Below are 22,353 nucleotides of genomic sequence, written 5' to 3'. Positions count from 1 at the left end.
TGGCTCTTATTCTTTTATATTCTATTTCATCTTCTAATCTTTTACTGCTTAACCATTTATGATTGGCTTCTTTTTTCATTTTGATTACTTCTTTGGTTGTATCATTTCATATCTTCAGTTTTTTCCTTTTATTGAATTTTTTGGTCTTTCCTAAGCCTTCATTTGCTGCTGCATTTAATATCATTTTTATATTAAGCCATTCTATTTCTATTTCTTCATTTTGTTTTATTTTATGTAGATATTGGTTACTTCTCTGTTCATATAGCCATTGTATATTTGTGCAATTTAATAGTCTAGTTTTATAAACGAACGTTGTAAATTTTCTTTCTGTTCTTGTTACTTGTAACCATTTAGGTGGTAATCTTCATTTTATTTTAACAAGGAACTGGTCACTACTTATTTCATATCCTCTGTGAACTCTGACATCTAACGAAAACTTTGATGTCTTTTCATTTAAGATAAAATAATCTAATATTGATTTCCATCCTCTTGCTGCCCAAATATATTTATGTATGTCTTTATGTTTATAGAAAGAATTCATTATTTTTTGGTTATTATAAACTACAAAGTCAATCAATTTTTTACCATTCCTGTTTAGAGTATGTACTCCATATATTCCTATATTATTATTAACTTTCGTGTTTCTAATTCTTGCATTTAATTCTCCTGCTAATATTAGACAATCATTTTTATTTATTTTATTATAAATAAAAATGAAAACATTTCTATTTATAAAAATGTTTTCATTTTTTAATTTATTAAAACATGTTAATTTATATAAATTAACCTGTTTTCTTCCTTCTTCTGGGGCAGATAAACCAATTATCATTAAATAACCTCTATCTATTTTTATTCTAGCTTCTATTATTCTTTCATTCCATAATTGATAATGTTTTAACTGTTTTGAAAGGAAGTTATGAATCCAAACCATGACTCTTGCTTGTGCTCTTTAGTCTGTCAACTCCACTGTATATGACATTAAAATTTTTGGTTCTCATTGTTCCTTTTAATTTTTTTTTTTTTCTTTCAGTGATTACTGCTATTTTAAAATTTCTTTTATTTAATATTTGGTCTAATTCTATTTCTTTATATGCTATTCCTCTTACATTCCAGTTTGCTATATATATTATATTTTGTTGTTTCCATTTTCCATTCCAGGGTCGTTTTCCATAGATTCATTCCGATTACCTTTTTTTTCTGTCAGCTTAAAAGTAGAATTATGTTCTCCATGTCAGGTGACTAGCCTGACGATGGACTCAGTGGTAGGGCTGCTACCTGAAGGCTACTGAACTAGCCTTCTTTCAAATTTAAAGCCATAGGAGGAATTGGGTATGTTGAAGGGGAAAGAGTAGATTATAGTAGAATAGAATAGAATTATAGTAAAAGTTTATAGAGGGGGACATGGTTATAAGGCCAGAAGTGGAAAGACCCCATGGCCCTCGAATACTCTAACAGCATAAGTTACTTGTAGCCATAAATGACACATTAAATATAATAACTATGGTGAAGCTGGCCTTTCTGATCATGCCCTGAACACTTTACATAGAATTGACTGGAAAAGCATCAGTTGTTTAAATCACACCAAAACATGGTGTGAACGCAAATTTAAGGAAGGCTGTGAGATTTTTATCAACTACCCCAATCTGAACAATAATGATGGTCTAAAAATCCCCAGCATATGGAAGGCACATATTCAACCCATAGAACCTTTCTCTCTAAGAGTTAACTATAAACAGGACTGTAGATAATCCAGAATCCTAAATCTAAAATAACAATTGTAATGTTAAAAATAGGACATCTTTGTTACTGAAAGAAGACTATCTAAGAAAGAATGTTTTTCTCATGTTATCTTAAATAGAATTTAGCTTTGATGTAGTTTCTAAATAATTAATTTGTAATTTTTATTATTATTTTTTTTTACTAGAGGTCATGCCAGTAGAATAACCGGTGATCAAATCATTGTTTCTTTAGCTTACTGTGTGTCCTTGTATATACTCCATATGATGATCTTAATATGAAGATCGAAATGTTGGGAAATTAAAAGAGTTATTTAAAACATGGTTGTAAAGTCCATAATTCCTAAAATGAATTTTTTATTAATGTCTCTGATATATGAGTAATTTCATCATAGAGTTCTTTTTCTTCTGAGATCATGTTCATAGCTCTATTTTTGAGCATATGTATTATGCTGAGCTTCTGGGAAATATGGTGATTGACTTGAAATGAAGGTAGCGTCCGGTGTGTGTTGGGTTGCAGTAGACTGTTAGTTTGATATGTCCATCTGCTAGTTTCTTGATTAAGGTATCCAAAAATAGTAGATGATTATCTTTTTCCAGTTCCAAAATGAATTGTATTTTTGATGAAAATAATTAATTTTGGTTAAGAAGTCCAAAAGAGCTGTTTTTGTGTCCCTCCAAATTATGAAGACATGCTCTACATACCTCCACCACACTAAAGGTTATGGGGGTCTAATTTTGAGAGGATTTCTGTTTCTAGCTTTTCCATGAACAGATCTGCACAGGACAGCGAAAAGGGACTGCCCATAGTTAAGCCATTTAGTTGCTCATATATCGTTTCATTCCATTTGAAATAATTAGATTTAAGGCAGTGATGAAAAAGGTGAGCCGTATCTTCAGGAAGGGATTGTATAGGATACTGATAACTTCTTCTACCGGTATGTTGGTAAATAAAGATACCACGTCCAAGCTAGCGAGAATGTCTGTCTTTAAGATCGAGATGTTTTTCAATAAAGTGCTTTGAAATTCTTAATGTAAGTGTCCAATTTTCTGATATATCCTTTTAGGAGGCTGGAGAGGTGTCTGGACAATAAATATGTGGGAGCATTTCTTCCGTCAATGATCAGGTATAGTGGAACTCCACTTTAATGGACTTTCAGGGCTCCATACAATCGTGGCGTCAATGGGTATAGTGACTTCAGATTCCGTTGCAAGTCTGTGGACCAACTAGTCATGTTCCATAATAAGTTGTTAGTGTCCTTGTGGTTTTTCCATGTTGGGTCTGACTCTAATATGTAATACGTTGATGGGTCTGATAGTAATTCTGCAATCTTGGCTATGTAGTCCTTAGTGTTTAAAATGACTGTGGCATTATCTTTGTCTGCTTTTAATATAATTATTTGTTTATCCTTTTTCAAGTTTGAGAGATCTTTTTTTTTCTTGGGGTGTTATGCTTAGGTTAAGTGGCTTTGAAGTTGAAAGGATAATAGCATTTTTTAATCTCAGATCATATGCCGTTGTTTCTGGAAAGGATGAGAGTGCTTTCTCTATGTTACTGATGATGTTGACCTTAGGAATATGATCTAGGGCAATGCCGAAATTGAATCCTTTCTTAAGTATTTCAGTAACCAACACACACTGGACGCTATCTTCATTTCAAGTCAACTCACCATATTTCCCAGAAGCTCAGCATCGTAGACGTCAAATATTTTCCATATACAAGTAGCAAAAAAGGTGTATCATATCACTTTATTATTAAACTATTCTGGATCAGAGATGTTAGGTAGAAAGTATTTTTTCACTTGGTTTCAAAGTAAATTATAGTTGTCAAGAAATTATATTCTCATTTAATCAACTTTATCCAAGTGTAAACAAAGTTTGTGTGTGAAGTATTTTTGCATCTAGGCTACTTGTTTATAGTAGCCTAGTGGAGGCTGTTGAATAATAATAATAATTATTATTATTATTCAGGCCTCCATGGAGTCAAAAGACTCATTCGGGAGGTCCCTTCTAGGAAACACAAAGTCTATCATACCACTCCTTAAACTCATTGACTGTTCTTGCTCTCAGCATGCTATCGGGCAATGTATTCCATGGTTCAACTACCCTCCATGCAAAGAAACCACTCCTCACCCTCTTGCTCACAGTTTCCTTCGTAACTTTCAGGGATTGCCCCCTTTCATCACTCCTTCCTGCTGTTCAACCAAGCGAAAGAACTCCCCAGTATCAACTCTGTAACTATGCTTCAATAGTTTAAAAGTCTCAATCATATCACCTCTCCTTCTTCTTCCTACCAAACTCTGCAGTCCACATTCCCTCAGCTGATCCTCATTAACACAGTTAATTTATCCCCTTTAAATCCTCGGGACCAAATCTGAGAACAATAGTCTAAGTGTGGTCTGATCAGGGTCTTATACAACAGAATGATAACTCTTTTTTCTCTGCAGGTCAGCGTCCTTCTCATTATTGCAGCAATCTTCTGTGTTACCTTCACCACCTTTGCAATATTTCCCCCGAATTTCAGGTTTCTATTAATCATCAACCTCAGATCTCTTATCTCCCCTACTTCCCCCAGTATAGCTCCTCCAATAGAGTACGCAGTATCCCATCGATGTATCCCAAACCTCAAGATCTTACATTTTGCTGCATTAAACCTACACCACCAGTCATTTGTCCATCTGTCTAGCTTATTCAAATCCTTTTGCAGGGCTACCACATCTGAACTATTACTAATAACCCTTTCCAGCTTCACATCAACTGCAAACAACTGAATATTCCCCTGCAATCCACTGACAATGTTATTGATATAAAGGTTAAACAATATAGGTCCCAGTACTGAGCCCTGCGGGACCCTACTTGTAATCGTCTTCACATCATTTGCAACAGTACCAATTGAAAATACTTTTTACAATTATCTCTAATCAAGAATATTTTAATAACAACATTTTTTGACTTTTTGTTACTTGAGTATGTAAAATATAACTTCTACATTAATTTCACCTTGGTATCTTTCAGGATCTGGCTTCCACTGATGAAACCTCAATAAAGGTCAAAAAGAGCCATGTAGTGATTCTTCCCATAATGCATTCTAACATACACATGTAAGGCAGTGTGCCGTGCCAGATGAATAAAAATCATCTGTCCTGTTTTTGCTTTTTCTTTCTTTTTGACCCCATTGTAGATAAAGATGTAATTATCTGTTTCATCTGAATTTTTTGTTTTTTCTTTGTTTCTGTTATTACTGATAATTCAATATTATTATTATTACGGGCAACTCCAGGGAGTCATTAGACTCATCAAGGGAGGCCCCAAATCATATTCATCACAACTATTCTACATTCATACAGTATCTATCATACCTCGCCTTAAACTCATTCACTGTCACAACATCCACCACAGACTCAGGGAGCGCATTCCACTCATTCACTACTCTAAAAGTAAAGAACCCAGCTCTAACACCTTTATACTAACCACACTTTTGCCCATTTTCCATGGATGTCCCCTAGTCCTCCCACAACCAGCCCTGTTCTCAAAAATATCTTCTGAATTAATTTATAGAAACCCTTCAGTAATTTGAATGTCTCAATCATATCTCCCCTCCTCTGCCTATCAACCAATTTTTGCAACCCACAAATCCTCAACCTGTTCTCATACGGTTCATTCCACAGACCTACTATCATCTTGGTCACTCGCCTCTGGATCCTCTCCACCTCCTCCCGATCAAGAAGAAACCTAGGTGACCAAATCTGAGCACAGTAGTCGAGATGGGGTCTTATCAAGGCTCGATACAGAGGAACAATAACCTGCTTGTCAACGTATTCTTCAGCAACCAAGTGATTTGATGAGCTGATTTGGCCACTTTTGCAATGTGTTCCCTAAATTTCAATTCCTTATCCATCAACACTCCTAAATCTCGTGCCTCATCAATTTCCTGGAGCACAGCTCCACCAATGCAGTAAACTGCCGCCAATCTTTTCATCCCAAAATGCATAATCTTACATTTTGCCACATTAAATTGACATCCATTCTCCTTAGCCCAGACCTCCAATCTATCCAAATCATCCTGCAAAATTTTGACGTCATCTGCATTCACTATTGCCCTACCCAACTTCGCATCATCCGCAAACAAATGAACTGTTCCTCTCAGATCCTTTCCTATATCATTTATGAACAAATTAAACAGCAGTGGTCCAAGAACAGATCCCTGTGGCACACCACTAGTCACAGGCCGTCTTGTGGACTCTACTCCTGAGTAAACCACTCTCTGATATCTCTCTGTCAACCACCCTCCTATCCATCTCACCAACCCTATGTCCATTCCCATATACTGCAATTTACTGATTAGAATTCCATGTGGTATCCTGTCAAAGGCCTTAGCAAGGTCCAGTAGAATCACTGTAAACCCATTACCCTTATCCAGTTCAGCCGTCACTGTGTTATAATACGTGAGCAAGTTACTGAGGCATGACCTACCCTTCACAAAACCATGCTGTCCCCGATACAGTATCCCATTTTCTTCTATCCAATCTTGTAGTTTCCTCTTGACTATTTTCTCTAAGACCTTGATAATGATTCCTGTTATGCTGATTGGCCGGTAATTTTCAACAGCAGCCTTGGAACCACCTTTGTGCAGTGGAACTATTTTCCCCTCTTTCCACCCCCTTGGGACTGACCCAGTCCTGAGGCTCAAATTAAACAAAATGGTCAAGGGCACTGACAATTCTTTGGCCGCTTCACGTACGACACGAGCTGGTATACCATCCAATCCCACAGATGTATTGACATTGAGGTTCTGTAATAGACTACTTACCTCTACTTCATTCATCACAATTCCAGTATAAGCTGTTGGTTCTTCCATTCCTGCAAAGTCATGTCACCACCTGGATGATATACTCTTGCAAAGTACTCGCTCAGTAATTCCACAATATCGACTGATTCGGTTACCTCCCTACCCTCAGCATTTTTTAAGATCATTCTACCATGAGCATTTTTCCTTTTACTTGCAACATATTGAAAAAACTGTTTGGGATTCTCTTTAGGCTGCGTAGCCAATTTCCTTTCGTAATCTGCTTTTGCTTTTCTTACCACCCTTGTTACCATCCTGGCCTGAGATTTATACTGTTCCTGCGCCTGATGGTCACCCTTCTCCTTAAATTCCCTCCACAATTGTTTCTTTTTTTGCAGCTCAAGCTTAATAGTGTTATTCATCCATTTAACCCCTACTTGATTTATTATTCGGACTCTTGGTATACAGTCAACCATTGCCTCCTGCAAACAGTTCTTAACTACCTCCCATGCACTATCAACATCCAGCCCTTGCAGTTTTACATGCCATGGCATAGAGCCAAGCACACACCTAAGCTTGTCATACTTACAGCCCGGTAATTCCACATGTACCCTGTCTTAATTGTAAATTCGACTCTTTTAGCCACCTCCCAAGTCATGACCTTATGGTCACTCTCACCAATTGGTGGCAACATGGTCATGTTCGTTACAGCCACATTCTCAGTTGCAATTACTAGGTCCAGCACTCTCTGCCCCCTGGTATTTTCCAATACATGTTGCTGTAGATAGTTGTCCCTTAATAACCGCATAAAATCCAATTCCTTCCTCCCATGTGCCCTCTCCTCTTTCCAGTCAATGTTACCATAATTGAAATCACCCATAATAATTACCCTCCTTCCACTCATTTCTTCTATTTGCTTATGCATACTATCTCCACCATCCACTCCATCACCCGGTCTATAGCAGCACCCAATTGTATATTTTGTTCTGCTAGATTCTATCTCACACCAAACAGCCTCAAATGTGCTTTTTTCCCCATCCTGCAGTTTAACTTCTATACTCCTTGGCTGAAGCTCATCAGCTATCATCAATAACATTCCTCCTCCCTTTTTATTCACCCTGTCACTCCTGAACACGCTATACCCGCCGCATTCAATCCCATTAGCTTTATCATCTTCTGTCAGCCATGTTTCACTAATACCGACAACCTGTGGCCTGGAAGTGCCAACCATGGCCAAAAACTCTTCCTTCTTGTTCCTAATACTCCTGGCATTAGTGTACATGAATCGCAGAAGCCCATTTGTCCTATCCCTACTTTGATGCCTTTTACTAACTATCCCATTCTGATTTGTTGTCCGTCGTACTCGCTCGGGCATAATATACTCATTCATACACTTAACTGCCCCCCTAAAGTCTGCATATCTACTCCCCCCCCCTTAATAAATCTAGTTTCCCTGAGTTTGTACATCCACTTCCACATCGTTCCTCCACACTCTTTCAAGTCTCCGTACACCAACTCCATTCAAATGTAACCCATCCATCTTATATAAGTCCTTTTGCCCATCGAACTCATTCCACACCACTCTCCATGCATAACCCACTCATAAAGTCATTTTCAATTATGGCCCTCCTTCTAAACACTTCGCTGTCATACCGCGGTAAGATACTCACCATCCTAACTCTCTCACTCTTCTCTTTTGCTACCTCAAACAACTCCCTCACATCCTCTATCATTTCCATTTTGTCCTCTTTCAAATCATTCGTTCCTGCCACGATTATCATCTCTTTCACCCTCTGTTTTTGCAGTCGAATAGATTCGCTGATGTCCTTTATGTTCGCACCCGGCTGGTATGACTTCATTAAACTTTTAATTATTACGTCTCTTAATAGCAAATCCCCATACAGCACTCGCTCCTTCATTTTATTGACGTTTACGAACATTCTATTATTTGCCGTCACAGACTTCCGCCGGTTATTTGTCGGTACGTTCAACACACATTTTTCCATACACTCCAGTTGTCTTTTAGCTCTGTGTATCGCACCATTCAAACGGGCAATTTCGCTACTCGCATTTATCTCACCATTTTCATTATCGATCAAATCATCCATTCTTTCTGTGTTTCTACCTTCATTTACACTTTCAGCGACGCTCTCACACCTATCTGGCACTAACACGCAATTCTCTAGCACACCGTTTTCTACATTCTGACTATCATTAACGATATCACTCTCGACACATGAAACACGCTTGAAGTCCTCATGCTCTTTACACTTTCTACACATATTAACTCCACTATCACTTTCTAACCAGACTCCCACCGCTCTTCGCAAGGCATACATCTCACAGACAGCACATTGCATAAATTCGTTTACATCAAAACTCTTAAACAAACATGGCGACCTGGCCGCCATTTTTTTCTTTATCGGTGCCATGTGTACGCTATCTTTTCTTAAAAATAATAATTAAAATAACAAAAAACACGCAAAAATTGCACAGACACACCAAGAAACAAAAAGCAAACAATACCACTTAAAATTCTAGTAAAATATCTAATGTTAACACAAAATACTACTAATCTTTTCAGGAGCTCTCGACAAGCCGACGATCTAATCAGTGCGACACCAAGCGGCCAATTCAATATATTACCAATATTTCTATCTATTCGAGTTTTGTCTAGATCTTGGTATTTGTGATGGATACTGCTGACATTCCAAGTCTCAACATTCCAGATATTCTTATTTGTTTTCATTCTTTTTCTTTAACTTATCCTGCTCATTTCCATTAACTTGTTTGAGTCATTTTCCAGAGTGATAATCTAGTTACTTCTTTCCTGAGACTTGAGTAAGAAAAGATTCAGCTGGGTTGATTACTGACTATCTGCAGCCTAGTTAAATGGTGGAGAGGACCTTAGGGCTCCAAACTTGCTCTAAGTTTCTTTTCTCCCATGTATCTGACCAAGCTTCCCACTGGTTTAGTACCCAATCTTCCACTTGGTTGCTCAGGTTCCAGAGTTCATCACATGGAGGTTAGAATTGGATTAGAGAGAAAAGGCCAGGTGATCTACTTGAGAGCATCATATATTGTGCATCCATTCCCTATGAACACACTTTTCAACCTAAAGTGCATAACCTTATATTTTGCAAAATTAAATTGGCAATGATTATCCTTTGCCCATAATGCCAATTTATTTAAATCATCCTGCAGAATATCTACATCACCTTTATCAACTATTGCACTCCTCAGATTTGCATCAATGACAAACAACTGATAATCCCCCCACCCACTAAAATCTTTCCTTATATCATTGATATACAAATATTAAAGCATAGTGGCTCTAGTATAGAACCCTGAAGTATTCCACTAGTCATCCTCATTCTCCTAGATTCCACTGCACCATACACTACTCTCTATTGTCTGTCTTCCCCAACTCCCTATCCATGCTACTAGCTTCATATCCATTTCCCTTTGATCCAACTTTTGTAATAGTTTTCCATGTGATATTCTGTCAGATGTGTTTGCAAAGTCCAGCTGTATCATCATCATCAAATTCCTACAGGATATGATAGTACGACATTAAAAATTTACATCATTACTACCTTCCTATCTACAATTTTCCTCCAAATCAGTCTGTTACCTGTCAAGACTCCAACATTATCAGATCTTATATTTCTATCTTCTAAGGCACTTTTTACCATGTAAATCCATCTACATATTAGTCTTCCTCTGGATCCTTTTCTTGCTAACCTAACAGAGAACACTGGTTTTGCTAATCTTTCCTCTCCCATTCTGTTTAAGTGACCATACCACCTTAGATTAGCTCTGCTAACTCATTCATGGATGCTGATAATATCAAGTTCTTTCCTAATATCCTCGTTTTTAATATGATATTGCCATTGATGCCATCTGTTCATGCCTATAATCTTTCTCAGGACTCTCATATCTGCGGTTGCTAGCATTTGGTTAAGTGATTTCGTTCTGCCCCAGCTCTCAGATCCGTAAGCTAAAATTGGCTTCAACACTGTCTTGTATACAGCTAATTTAGAGTTTTCACAATTTCTGTCTTATTCCATATAAATTTATTCAATTGAATTCCTATATACCAGCTTTGTTGATACTGTTGTCTAATTAAATATTAAATTTACCATCTTCACTAAAAATTGTGCCTAAGTAGTTGAAATGTTTTAATTGTTCTATAGGTTCTCCATTCACAATGCAGTTCATATTTTCAAAGCTTAATATGTATTTCTGACTGTATGCCTATTTTCATTGTCTTTGTCTTCTTGTTATTGCTGACCTTCAATACCAAATATATCACAGCAATTATTCAATTTAGTCAGAGAATCTTGCAGACGTCTATGGAATTAATTTAGAAGTATAATATCATCCGCATAAGCAAAGAGCTGAGATTAACATATCCAATTTTGATATCAGGTTTAATACCACTTTCCTTCATGATGTGATCGATATAGACAATGAATAACAGAAGGGATAACGTACAACCTTGTCTGATACCAGATTTAACATTAAACCACCTTCCTGTACTCCCTTCAATTCTTAATGCTGATTTGCAACTCAAAAAAAGTATTGCTTGATATAATACCCCATTAACATAACTGTAGCCTTTTGAATAGCTTCTCTCCTGGTACAATGTCATATGCCTTCTCCCACTATTTCTCAACTATTTGTCGTAAAGTGAAAATCTGATCTTGACGGCCTCTATTTGGCCTGAATCCAGCTTGTTCTTCAGCAAGCTTTCCTTCCACAATCCTTCTCAACCATTTCTCAAGTATACTTGCATATAATCTTATTATTATTATTATTACGGGCAACTCCAGGGAGTCATTAGACTCATCGAGGGAGGCCCCAAATCATTTTCATCACAACTATTTGACATTCATACAGTATCTATCATACCTCGCCTTAAACTCATTCACTGTCACAGCATCCACCACAGACTCAGGGAGCGCATTCCACTCATTCACTACTCTAAAAGTAAAGAACCCAGCTCTAACACCTTTACTAACCACACTTTTGCCCAGTTTCCATGGATGTCCCCTAGTCCTCCCACAACCAGCCCTGTTCTCAAAAATATCTTCTGAATTAATTTTATAGAAACCCTTCAGTAATTTGAATGTCTCAATCATATCTCCCCTCCTCCGCCTATCAACCAATTTTTGCAACCCACAAATCCTCAACCTGTTCTCATACGGTTCATTCCACAGACCTGCTATCATCTTGGTCACTCGCCTCTGGATCCTCTCCACCTCCTCCTCCCCATCAAGAAGAAACCTAGGTGACCAAATCTGAGCACAGTAGTCTATATGGGGTCTTATTAAGGCTTGATAGAGAGGAACAATAACCTGCTTGTCTCTGCTTGTCAACGTATTCTTCAGCAACCAAGTGATTTGATGAGTTGTTTTGGTCACTTTTGCAATGTGTCCCCTAAATTTCAATTCCTTATCCACCAACACTCCTAAATCTCGTGCCTCATCAATTTCCTGGAGCACAGTTCCACCAATGCAGTAAACTGCCTCCCATCTTTTCACCCCAAAATGCATAACCTTACATTTTGCCACATTAAATTGACATCCATTCTCCCTAGCCCAGACCTCCAATCTATCCAAATCATCCTGCAAAATTTTGACGTCATCTGCATTCACTATTGCCCTACCCAACTTCGCATCATCCGCAAACAAATGAACTGTTCCTCTCAGATCCTTTCCTATATCATTTATGAACAAATTAAGCAGCAGTGGTCCAAGAACAGATCCTTGTGGTACACCACTAGTCACAGGCCGTCTTGTGGACTCTACTCCTGAGTAAACCACTCTCTGATATCTCTCCGTCAACCACCCTCCTATCCATCTCACCAACCCTATGTCCATTCCCATATGCTGCAATTTACTGATTAGAATTCCATGTGGTATCCTGTCAAAGGCCTTAGCAAGGTCCAGCAGAATCACTGTAAACCCATTACCATTATCCAGTTCAGCCGTCACTGTGTTATAATACGTGAGCAAGTTACTGAGGCATGACCAACCCTTCACAAATCCATGCTGTCCCCGATACAGTATCCCATTTTCTTCTATCCAATCTTATATTTTCCTCTTGACTATTTTCTCTAAGACCTTGATAATGATTCCTGTTATGCTGATTGGCCGGTAATTTTCAACAGCAGCCTTGGAACCACCTTTGTGCAGTGGAACTATTTTCCCCTCTTTCCACCCCCTTGGGACTGACCCAGTCCTGAGGCTCAAATTAAACATAATGGTCAAGGGCACTGACAATTCTTTGGCCGCTTCACGTACGACACGAGCTGGTATACCATCCAATCCCACAGATGTATTGACATTGAGGTTCTGTAATAGACTAGTTACCTCTACCTCATCCATCACAATTCCAGTATAAGCTGTTGGTTCCTCCATTTTCGCAAAGCCACCACCTGGATGATATACTCTTGCAAAGTGCTCGCTCAGTAATTCCACAACATCGACTGATTCAGTTACCTCCCTACCCTCAGCATTTTTTAAGATCATTCTACCATGAGCATTTTTCCTTTTACTTGCAACATATTGAAAAAACTGTTTGGGATTCTCTTTAGCCTGCATGGCCAATTTCCTTTCGTAATCTGCTTTTGCTCTTCTTACCACCCTTGTTACCATCCTGGCCTGAGCTTTATACTGTTCATGCACCTGATGGTCACCCTTCTCCTTAAATTCCCTCCACAATTGTTTCTTTTTTTGCAGCTCAAGCTTAATAGTGTTATTCATCCATTTAACCCCTACCTGATTTATTATTCGGACTCTTGGTATACAGTCAACCATTGCCTCCTGCAAACAGTTCTTAACCACCTCCCATGCACCATCAACATCCAGCCCTTGCAGTTTTACATGCCATGGCATTGAGCCAAGCACACACCTAAGCTTGTCATACTTACCAGCCCGGTAATTCCACATATAAACTGTCTTAATTGTAAATTCGACTCCTTTAGCTACCTCCCAAGTCATGACCTTATGGTCACTCTCACCAATTGGTGGCAACATGGTCATGTTCATTACAGCTACATTCTCAGTTGCAATTACTAGGTCCAGCACTCTCTGCCCCCTGGTATTTTCCAATACATGTTGCCGTAGTTAGTTGTCTCTTAATAACTGCATAAAATCCAATTCCTTCCTCCCATGTGCCCTCTCCTCTTTCCAGTCAATGTTACCATAATTGAAATCACCCATAATAATTACCCTCCTTCAATTCATTTCTTCTATTTGCTTATGCATACTATTCCCACCATCCACTCCATCACCCGGTCTATAGCAGCACCCAATTGTATATTTTGTTCTGCTAGATTGTATCTCACACCAAACAGCCTGAAATGTGCTTTTTTCCCCATCCTGCAGTTCAACTTCTATACTCCTTGGCTGAAGCTCATCAGCTATCATCAATAACACTCCTCCCCCCTTTTTATTCACCCTGTCACTCCTGAACACGCTATACCCATCGCATTCAATCCCACTAGCTTTATCATCTTCTGTCAGCCATGTTTCACTAATACCGACAACCTGTGGCCTGGAAGTGCCAACCATGGCCAAAAACTCTTCCTTCTTGTTCCTAATACTCCTGGCATTAGTGTACATGAATCGCAGAAGCCCATTTGTCCCATCCCTACTTTGATTCCTTATACTAATTATCCCATTCTGATTTGTTGTCCGTCGTACTCGCCCGGGCATAATATACTCATTCATACACTTAACTGCCCGCCCTAAAGTCTGCATTATCAGGAACACTCAGTAGGGAAATATCTCTGTAATCTCACATTCAGTTTTATTTCCCTTTATATATATGGGTACTATGAGAGCTCTACTACAAACATCTGGAATTCATCCCTCTGTCCAGGCCTTCTGAACTATGCAGTGTAACCACTGTAAGACTTTTATATCTCCATACTTGAGCATTTCTGGTCAAATATCATCTACTCTTGCTGCCTTTCCACATTTCAGGCCTTTGATGGCTTTTTCTACTTCAAGTATTACTATTACTATTATTACGGGCAACTCCAGGGAGTCATTGGACTCATCGATGGAGGCCCCAAATCATGTTCATCACAACTATTTAACATTCATACAGTATCTATCATACCTCGCCTTAAACTCATTCACTGTCACAGCATCCACCACAGACTCAGGGAGCGCATTCCACTCATTCACTACTCTAAAAGTAAAGAACCCAGCTCTAACAACTTTACTAACCACACTTTTGCCCAGTTTCCATGGATGTCCCCTAGTCCTCCCACAACCAGCCCTGTTCTCAAAAATATCTTCTGAATTAATTTTATAGAAACCCTTCAGTAATTTGAATGTCTCAATCATATTTCCCCTCCTCCGCCTATCAACCAATTTTTGCAACCCACAAATCCTCAACCTGTCCTCATACGGTTCATTCCACAGACCTGCTATCATCTTGGTCACTCGCCTCTGGATCCTCTCCACCTCCTCTCCATCAAGAAGAAACCTAGGTGACCAAATCTGAGCACAGTAGTCTAGATGGGGTCTTATCAAGGCTCGATACAGAGGAACTATAACCTGCTTGTCAACGTATTCTTCAGCAACCAAGTGATTTGATGAGCTGTTTTGGTCACTTTTGCAATGTGTCCCCTAAATTTTAATTCCTTATCTACCAACACTCCTAAATCTCGTGCCTCATCAATTTCCTGGAGCACGGTTCCACCAATGCAGTAAACTGCCGCCAATCTTTTCACCCCAAAATGCATAACCTTACATTTTGCCACATTAAACTGACATCCATTCTCCTTAGCCCAGACCTCCAATCTAACCAAATCATCCTGCAAAATTTTGACGTCATCTGCATTCACTATTGCCCTACCCAACTTCGCATCATCCGCAAACAAATGAACTGTTCCTCTCAGATCATTTCCTATATCATTTATGAACAAATTAAACAGCAGTGGTCCAAGAACAGATCCTTGTGGCACACCACTAGTCACAGGCCGTCTTGTGGACTCTACTCCTGAGTAAACCACTCTCTGATATCTCTCCGTCAACCACCCTCCTATCCATCTCACCAACCCTATGTCCATTCCCATATGCTGCAATTTACTGATTAGAATTCCATGTGGTATCCTGTCAAAGGCCTTAGCAAGGTTCAGCAGAATCACTGTAAACCCATTACCATTATCCAGTTCAGCCGTCACTGTGTTATAATACGTGAGCAAGTTACTGAGGCATGACCTACCCTTCACAAAACCATGCTGTCCCCGATACAGTATCCCATTTTCTTCTATCCAATCTTGTATTTTCCTCTTGACTATTTTCTCTAAGACCTTGACAATGATTCCTGATATGCTAATCGGTCGGTAATTTACTACAGCAGTCTTGGAACCACCTTTATGCAGTGGAACTATTTTCCCCTCTTTCCACCCGCTCGGGACTAACCCAGACCTGAGACTCAAATTAAACAAAATGGTCAAGGGTACTGACAATTCTTTAGCTGCTTCTCATACAACACGAGCTGGTATACCATCCAATCCCACAGATGTATTGACATTGAGGTTATGCAATAGACTACTCACCTCCACTTCATTAACCACAATTCCCGTATAATCTACTGGTTTATTTGTTTCTGCAATGTCACCACCTGGATGATATACTTTTGCAAAGTGCTCACTCAGTAACTCAACTATCTCAACTGATTCAGTTACCTCCCTACCATCGGCATTCTTTAAAATCAATCTGCCATGTACATTTTTCCTTTTACTTGCTACATATCTAAAAAACTGTTTAGGATTCTCTTTAGCCTGCATGGCCAATGTTCTTTCGTAATCCTTTTTTGCTTTTCTTACCACACTCGTCACCCTTCTGGCCTGCGCTTTATACCGTTCATGTGCCTGCCGGTCACCCTTCTCCTTAAATTCTCTCCATAGTTGTTTCTTTTTTTGCAACTCAAGCTTAATGGTGTTATTCATCCATTTAACCCCTACTTGATTTATTATTCGGACTCTAGGTATACAGTCAGCCATTGCTTCATGCAAACACTTCTTAACTGCCTCCCATGCACTATCAATCTCTAGTCCTTGCAGTTGTACGTGCCATGGCACTGAACCAATCAAACTCCTAAGCTTGTCATACTTTCCAGCCCGATAATTCCACATGTATCCTGTCTTAATTGAAAATTCTACACCTTTAGCCACCTCCCAAGTTAAGACCCTATGATCACTCTCACCGATTGGTGGCAATGTGGTCATATTTGTTACAGCCAAATCCTCAGATGTAATTACTAGGTCAAGCACTCTCTGACCCCTAGTATTTTCCATTACATGCTGTCGCAGATAATTATCCCTTAATAACCGCATAAAATCCAGTTCCTTCCTCCCGTGTGTCCTCTCCTCACTCCAATCAATGCGACCATAGTTGAAATCTCCCATAATAATCACCCCCCTCCTTCCACCCATTTCTTCTATTTGCTTGTGCATACTGTCACCACCATCTTTTCCATCACCTGGTCTATAGCAGCACCCAATTGTATATTTAGTTCTGCTAGCCACAATCTCACACCAAATGGCCTCAAATGTGCTCTTTTCTCTATCCTGCAATTCAACTTTTATTCTCCTTGGCTGGAGCTCATCAGCTATTATCAACAATACTCCTCCCCCCATTTTATTCTCTCTGTCATTCCTGAACACACTATACCCATCACATTCAATCCCACTAGTTATATCATCTACAGTCAGCCATGTTTCACTAATACCTATAACCTGTGGTCTGGAAGTGCCAACCATGGCCAAAAACTCTTCCTTCTTGTTCCTAATACTCCTAGTATTAGTGTACATGAATTTAAGACCCCCATTAGCCCCAACCCTACCTTGATGCCTTATATTAACTATCCCACTCAGATTTGTTGTCCTTATTTGCTCTGGCATATTATATTCATTCTTACATTCAACTGCCTCCATAAGGACTGTATCTCTACTCTCCCCCCCCCCCCCCAACAAATCTAGTTTCCCTGAATTTGCACATCCACTACATTCAGCAACACTTTCTCAAGTCTTCTTACACCGTAACCATTCAAATGCAAGCCATCCATCTTATATAGATCCTTTCGCCCATCAAACTCACTCCACACATCCACAAATTCCACACCACTCGTCATACATAACCCACGCATAAAGTCATTTGCAATTATAGCCCTCCTTTTAAACATTTCACTGTCATACCGTGGCAAAAGACTAATCATGTATGGATGTGTATTCCTGACTGCATGCCTGTTCAGTGTTTTTTTACCACTATGCTGTAATCACTGCTTGTTTCATTTAGCCATTTTTTAAAGTAATTACTCCATACTTCAACGATATCTTTTCCTCCCGTTTTCACGTCACCTTTATCATCTCTAACTCCTTTTACAGCACTCTTTCCTCAATCTTATCAGGAACACTGAGTAGGGAAATATCTCTGTAATCTCACATTTAGTTTTATTTCTCTTTATATATATGGGTACTATGAGAGCTCTACTACAGTCATCTAGAATTCGTCCCTCTGTCTAGGCCTCCTGAACTGCAGTGCAGTCACTGTAATACTTTTATACCCCCATACTTGAGCATTTCTGGTCGAATAACACCTACACTGTTGCCTTTCCACATTTCAGGCCTTTGATGGTCAAGTATGGATATGTATTCCTGACTGTATGCCTATTGAGTGTTTTTCACCACTGTGCTATCACTGCTTGTTTCATTTAGCAATTTTTCGAAGTAATTACTCCATACTTCAAGGATATTTTTTCTCCCGTTTTCATGTCACCTATATCTTCTCCAATTCCTTTTTCAGTATTCTTTCCACCATTTCTGAAGGTCCTCAACAAGCGCAAGAATATATATATATATTGCCATCTTCTTGATATTTATTTTCTATGTTCTTAACAAAGTCTTCCCATGACTTCTGTTAACTAGTTTTACACAGTGTTTAACTCTCTTACATTTGTCTCTGTTATTCTCTAAGCACAAAAGCTGGCTTATTTACCAGGAACTTTTGATACGATATGCTTTCTTCTTTTTCTTCACTGCCTCTTCAACTTCCTGTGTCCACTATGGAGTTGTGATTTTTTCTATCATTGCTGACAGCCTCACTAAATGCCTCTTTCTGAATCAATCAGGGTTTGTCACTGATCTCCAAAGGGTTTTGGTTCCTTTTTCAAACTCTTTCATTTTTCTTGAATAATGTTTGTGCATTTTAGTTTGCAGTTCACATCTGAGAGCTGCTCCACTTTTAACTTTAAAACTTTCTTACATGTTCTTCTTTTCAATATGAAATTCAATTTTATTGCGCTTCAAGACTAAATGGTGATCAACTTCCAATTTCAAATCCTCTGTGCACTCGTGTCCTACACTAAAGAGAAAACATCATTATCGACAATAACATAGTCAATTAGACTTTTCTTATTCCTTGCCTCTTCTCTTCATCTGAACTTGTGCACATTTTTATGTTGAAATGTAGTGATAGTAATAAACACTTCATGTCCTGAGCATGAAATCCAGCAGCTATTTGCCATTATTATTACCTTTGCTCTTTTCTCCCAAATCTTCCCCAAAATATTTTTGTATGTCTCACAATCATTTCGTACTATGCTATTTAGATCCTCAACAAGGACCAACTTTTCATTTTTCATTGTGTCAGTTGCTTTCTCTAAAGCCTCAAAAAATTCCTCCACTTCTTTTGTGATCTTTTTTTTTGTGGAGGAAACAGAGTCCTCCACAAAAAAGTCTCTAGAACCCTTTTGTGGGACTCTAGAGGCACAAATAAGTCTCATTATGCAATTCCCCATTCTGATATTTGCCACATCACTCTACTTGAGACTGGCTGCCATTCAAGAAGATTAACCTCATATTTTGTGTTGAATACTATGGCTACTCCTTCTTTTCCTTGATTGTCATTGCCTAAATATAGCATTTTGTATTTATTGCTCAGAAAGATCTCATAGGTTTTGTCTTTTTTGTTTAGCCATTCCTATTATGTCGATCTGGTACTTATCTAATTCCTCAGCTAGCTCCATTTCTTTGCCATTCTGGCTTCTAATGTTGATAGCACTGATTTTGAACTCTGGTGATGTTGAGTTGGGGGTGTGTTTTAGTATTTGTTCCAGTAGCTGACTTTTTGCTGTTAACCCTGGTTCCCTGGCAAAAATAACAGGAGTCTTGTTTAACCGAGCGACGCCCCAGCTGGCATGAAATTCTGTAATGTTGTACCATCATTTTATATTTTGGTTTAAGTCAGGTAGAAAGTATTTTTAACTTGGGTATAGTTATGTTAAAGATACCAAGCAATTTTAAACCTGGTTTTACTCCATTTTTCCCCAAGTAAGCAAACAGACAAAATGTCAAGTTTGCGCCTGCAATTTATGCAAGACTAGCTGATCCTACAGGTAGTGCAAGACCAAGGCAACTCGTGGTAAAGGTGGAGCAAGCTCTGATCACTAATCTTAATATTTACCCTTAATGCCAAAACACATCTCCAAGAAGGGGGATGTATGATGTTTTGTATTAAAAGGCAAGGGGCCACTACCCAAGGTAGTGGCCCCAGAGATAAATAGCCTTCAGTTCACCATGGAAAAAGCAAAAGTTGGTAGTTTATCATTCTTGGACATCCGCCTTACATGCACATCCTCTGGTACTTGGTCAACAAGTGTCTATTGAAACCTACCTTTACTGGCAGATACATTCATCATCTACTCATCACACCTCTCAAAAAATCGGTGTTATCAAATCTTTTAAATTTAATAGAGGCACAAAGTGTGCTCCTCCCCCCTTTAAGCTTACAACAAGAACTTTTCACTATAAAAAAAGTTAATAGAATCTAATGCTTACAACCGTAATCAAATCCAGCAGATAATTGACTCCTATGTTCCAACATCTCAGAACCCTTTTGCCAGAATTTTGAAGAAGTATCATCTTACTCCCACATATTTTCCTATCAACAAAATTTTTCACTTGTTGCCATCTACAAAAGACAAACTGGTACCTCTATCATTAGCTGGTGTTTACCAGATACCGTGTGAATATAAATGATCATACTTTGGACAAACAGGCCGTTCTGTGGAAAAAAAAAATGAAAGGAACATCAGTATTATCTGAATACATGAAACCTCATAAGTCTGGTCTAGCACAACATAAAATTGAACACTAAACATAATATCCAGTGGGATAAAGCTTTTCTTCTCCACAGATGCAAGTTTAAATATGAATGCCTTTTCAAAGAAAGTTGCAAAGCCCTTTTACATCAGCTGAATTTGAATCGAAATGCCTCTCTCTCTCCCCAAAAGTTTGGGAGATTCTTATCTTATGCAACCATCAATGAAATACTTTTTTAAGAATTATTTAATAATATTTTATTAAAATTGACTCCTATGTTCCAACATCTCAGAACCTTTTGCCAGAATTTTGAAGAAGTATCATCTTACTCCCACATATTTTCCTATCAACAAAATTTTTTCACTTGTTGCCATCTACAAAAGACAAAACTGGTACCTCTATCATTAGCTGGTGTTTACCAGATACCGTAGTGAATATAAATGATCATACTTTGGACAAACAGGCCGTTCTGTGGAAAAAAAATGAAGGAACATCAGTATTATCTGAATACATGAAACCTCATAAGTCTGGTCTAGCACAACATAAAATTGACACTAAACATAATATCCAGTGGGATAAAGCTTTTCTTCTCCACAGATGCAAGTTAAATATGAATGCCTTTTCAAAGAAAGTTGCAAAGCCCTTTTACATCAGCTGAATTTGAATCGAAATGCCTCTCTCTCCTCCAAAAGTTTGGGAGATTCTTATCTTATGCAACCATCAATGAAATACTTTTTAAGAATTATTTAATAATATTTTATTAATATTAATTTTCTGGCACACGGCAACGATTTTAATTCGTAATCCACCGACTGTTCTGTACTTTTGTATTTCATTCCTTTAACGGTTTGTTCTACACCGATGATGTACTGGTACTTTCAGTATGAAATATTTGTACCTTTAATTCATTAAAGTTATTATTGTTGGTTTTATACGGTGTTAAGTTATTAAATATAAGAGATGGACAATATTGAAGTACTGATAGTGACAGATTTATATGGAGGAAAAATTGCTGACAGGACATTAGTAAGAATATAAGCTTAATCATTTAGTATTGTCATAGTATCACACTTATGACATGATGTCATAAGTGTGAAATGAAAAGTGTTCCGGATGGCGACTAAGAAAAGTGAAGTTTTATCAAGACAGTCTATGAAAGAATCTGAGAAAAAATAAGAAGCCAAGAAATTAGCTTAACAAACTTTGCTTCTTATGAAGCATTTAATAATACAGTAATGGATAAAGCAGTTTTGCATTTACCTTTTCTCTCCTAGTAGGACGATGATAAGTTCCTTCTTCCAGAAGTTCAGCTTCCCAGTCTTCTCCCTCTTCTGCAGGGTCAAAGCTGTACAGTGGCATCAGATGATGACGTAATTTATCCAGTCTATAAGAATTTCGAAACTTTTTTAATAATACTTCATTGGAAACAGTTTCATGGCACTTTTGTTCTATTAGAACTTTCCCAAAATACAAAGTTTAATTTGTACTTACATTTGCACTAAATTTTTGAAGATATTTACTGGTTAGCCATGCAAATGACTTGAATTTCATCAGTGATTTGAAGAAAGGTGTTTTAACTAATTTTTAGTACAGTAAAAACCATTTAGAAGACTGATGTGTAAATAGTAAATGCTTTTTCGAATGAAGTTTAAAATGCCATTTTCATAGCACCAATGCATACAAGTAAAATGGGCAGCCAAGGA

General features: G+C 38.2%; 1 long non-coding RNA gene across 1 annotated transcript in view; it reads right to left on the bottom strand.

Moving 5' to 3' along the window:
* Positions 1–22,030, bottom strand: part of LOC150109794 (uncharacterized) — a 63,507-nt gene extending 41,477 nt beyond the window's left edge. Inside the window, exon 1 of the long non-coding RNA XR_016550192.1 lies at positions 21,911–22,030. This is a non-coding gene — a long non-coding RNA (uncharacterized LOC150109794). The remainder of the gene's footprint in view (positions 1–21,910) is intronic.
* Positions 22,031–22,353: the final 323 nt, after the last annotated feature.

This window comes from Typopeltis vanoorti, chromosome 1 (assembly GCF_054136105.1).
Source record: "Typopeltis vanoorti isolate ZY-2024b chromosome 1, IOZ_Tvanoo_1.0, whole genome shotgun sequence".
NCBI lineage: Eukaryota > Metazoa > Arthropoda > Arachnida > Uropygi > Thelyphonidae > Typopeltis > Typopeltis vanoorti.
Note: the sequence above shows the minus strand (reverse complement) of the source record. Positions and strands in the feature narration are given on the sequence as shown.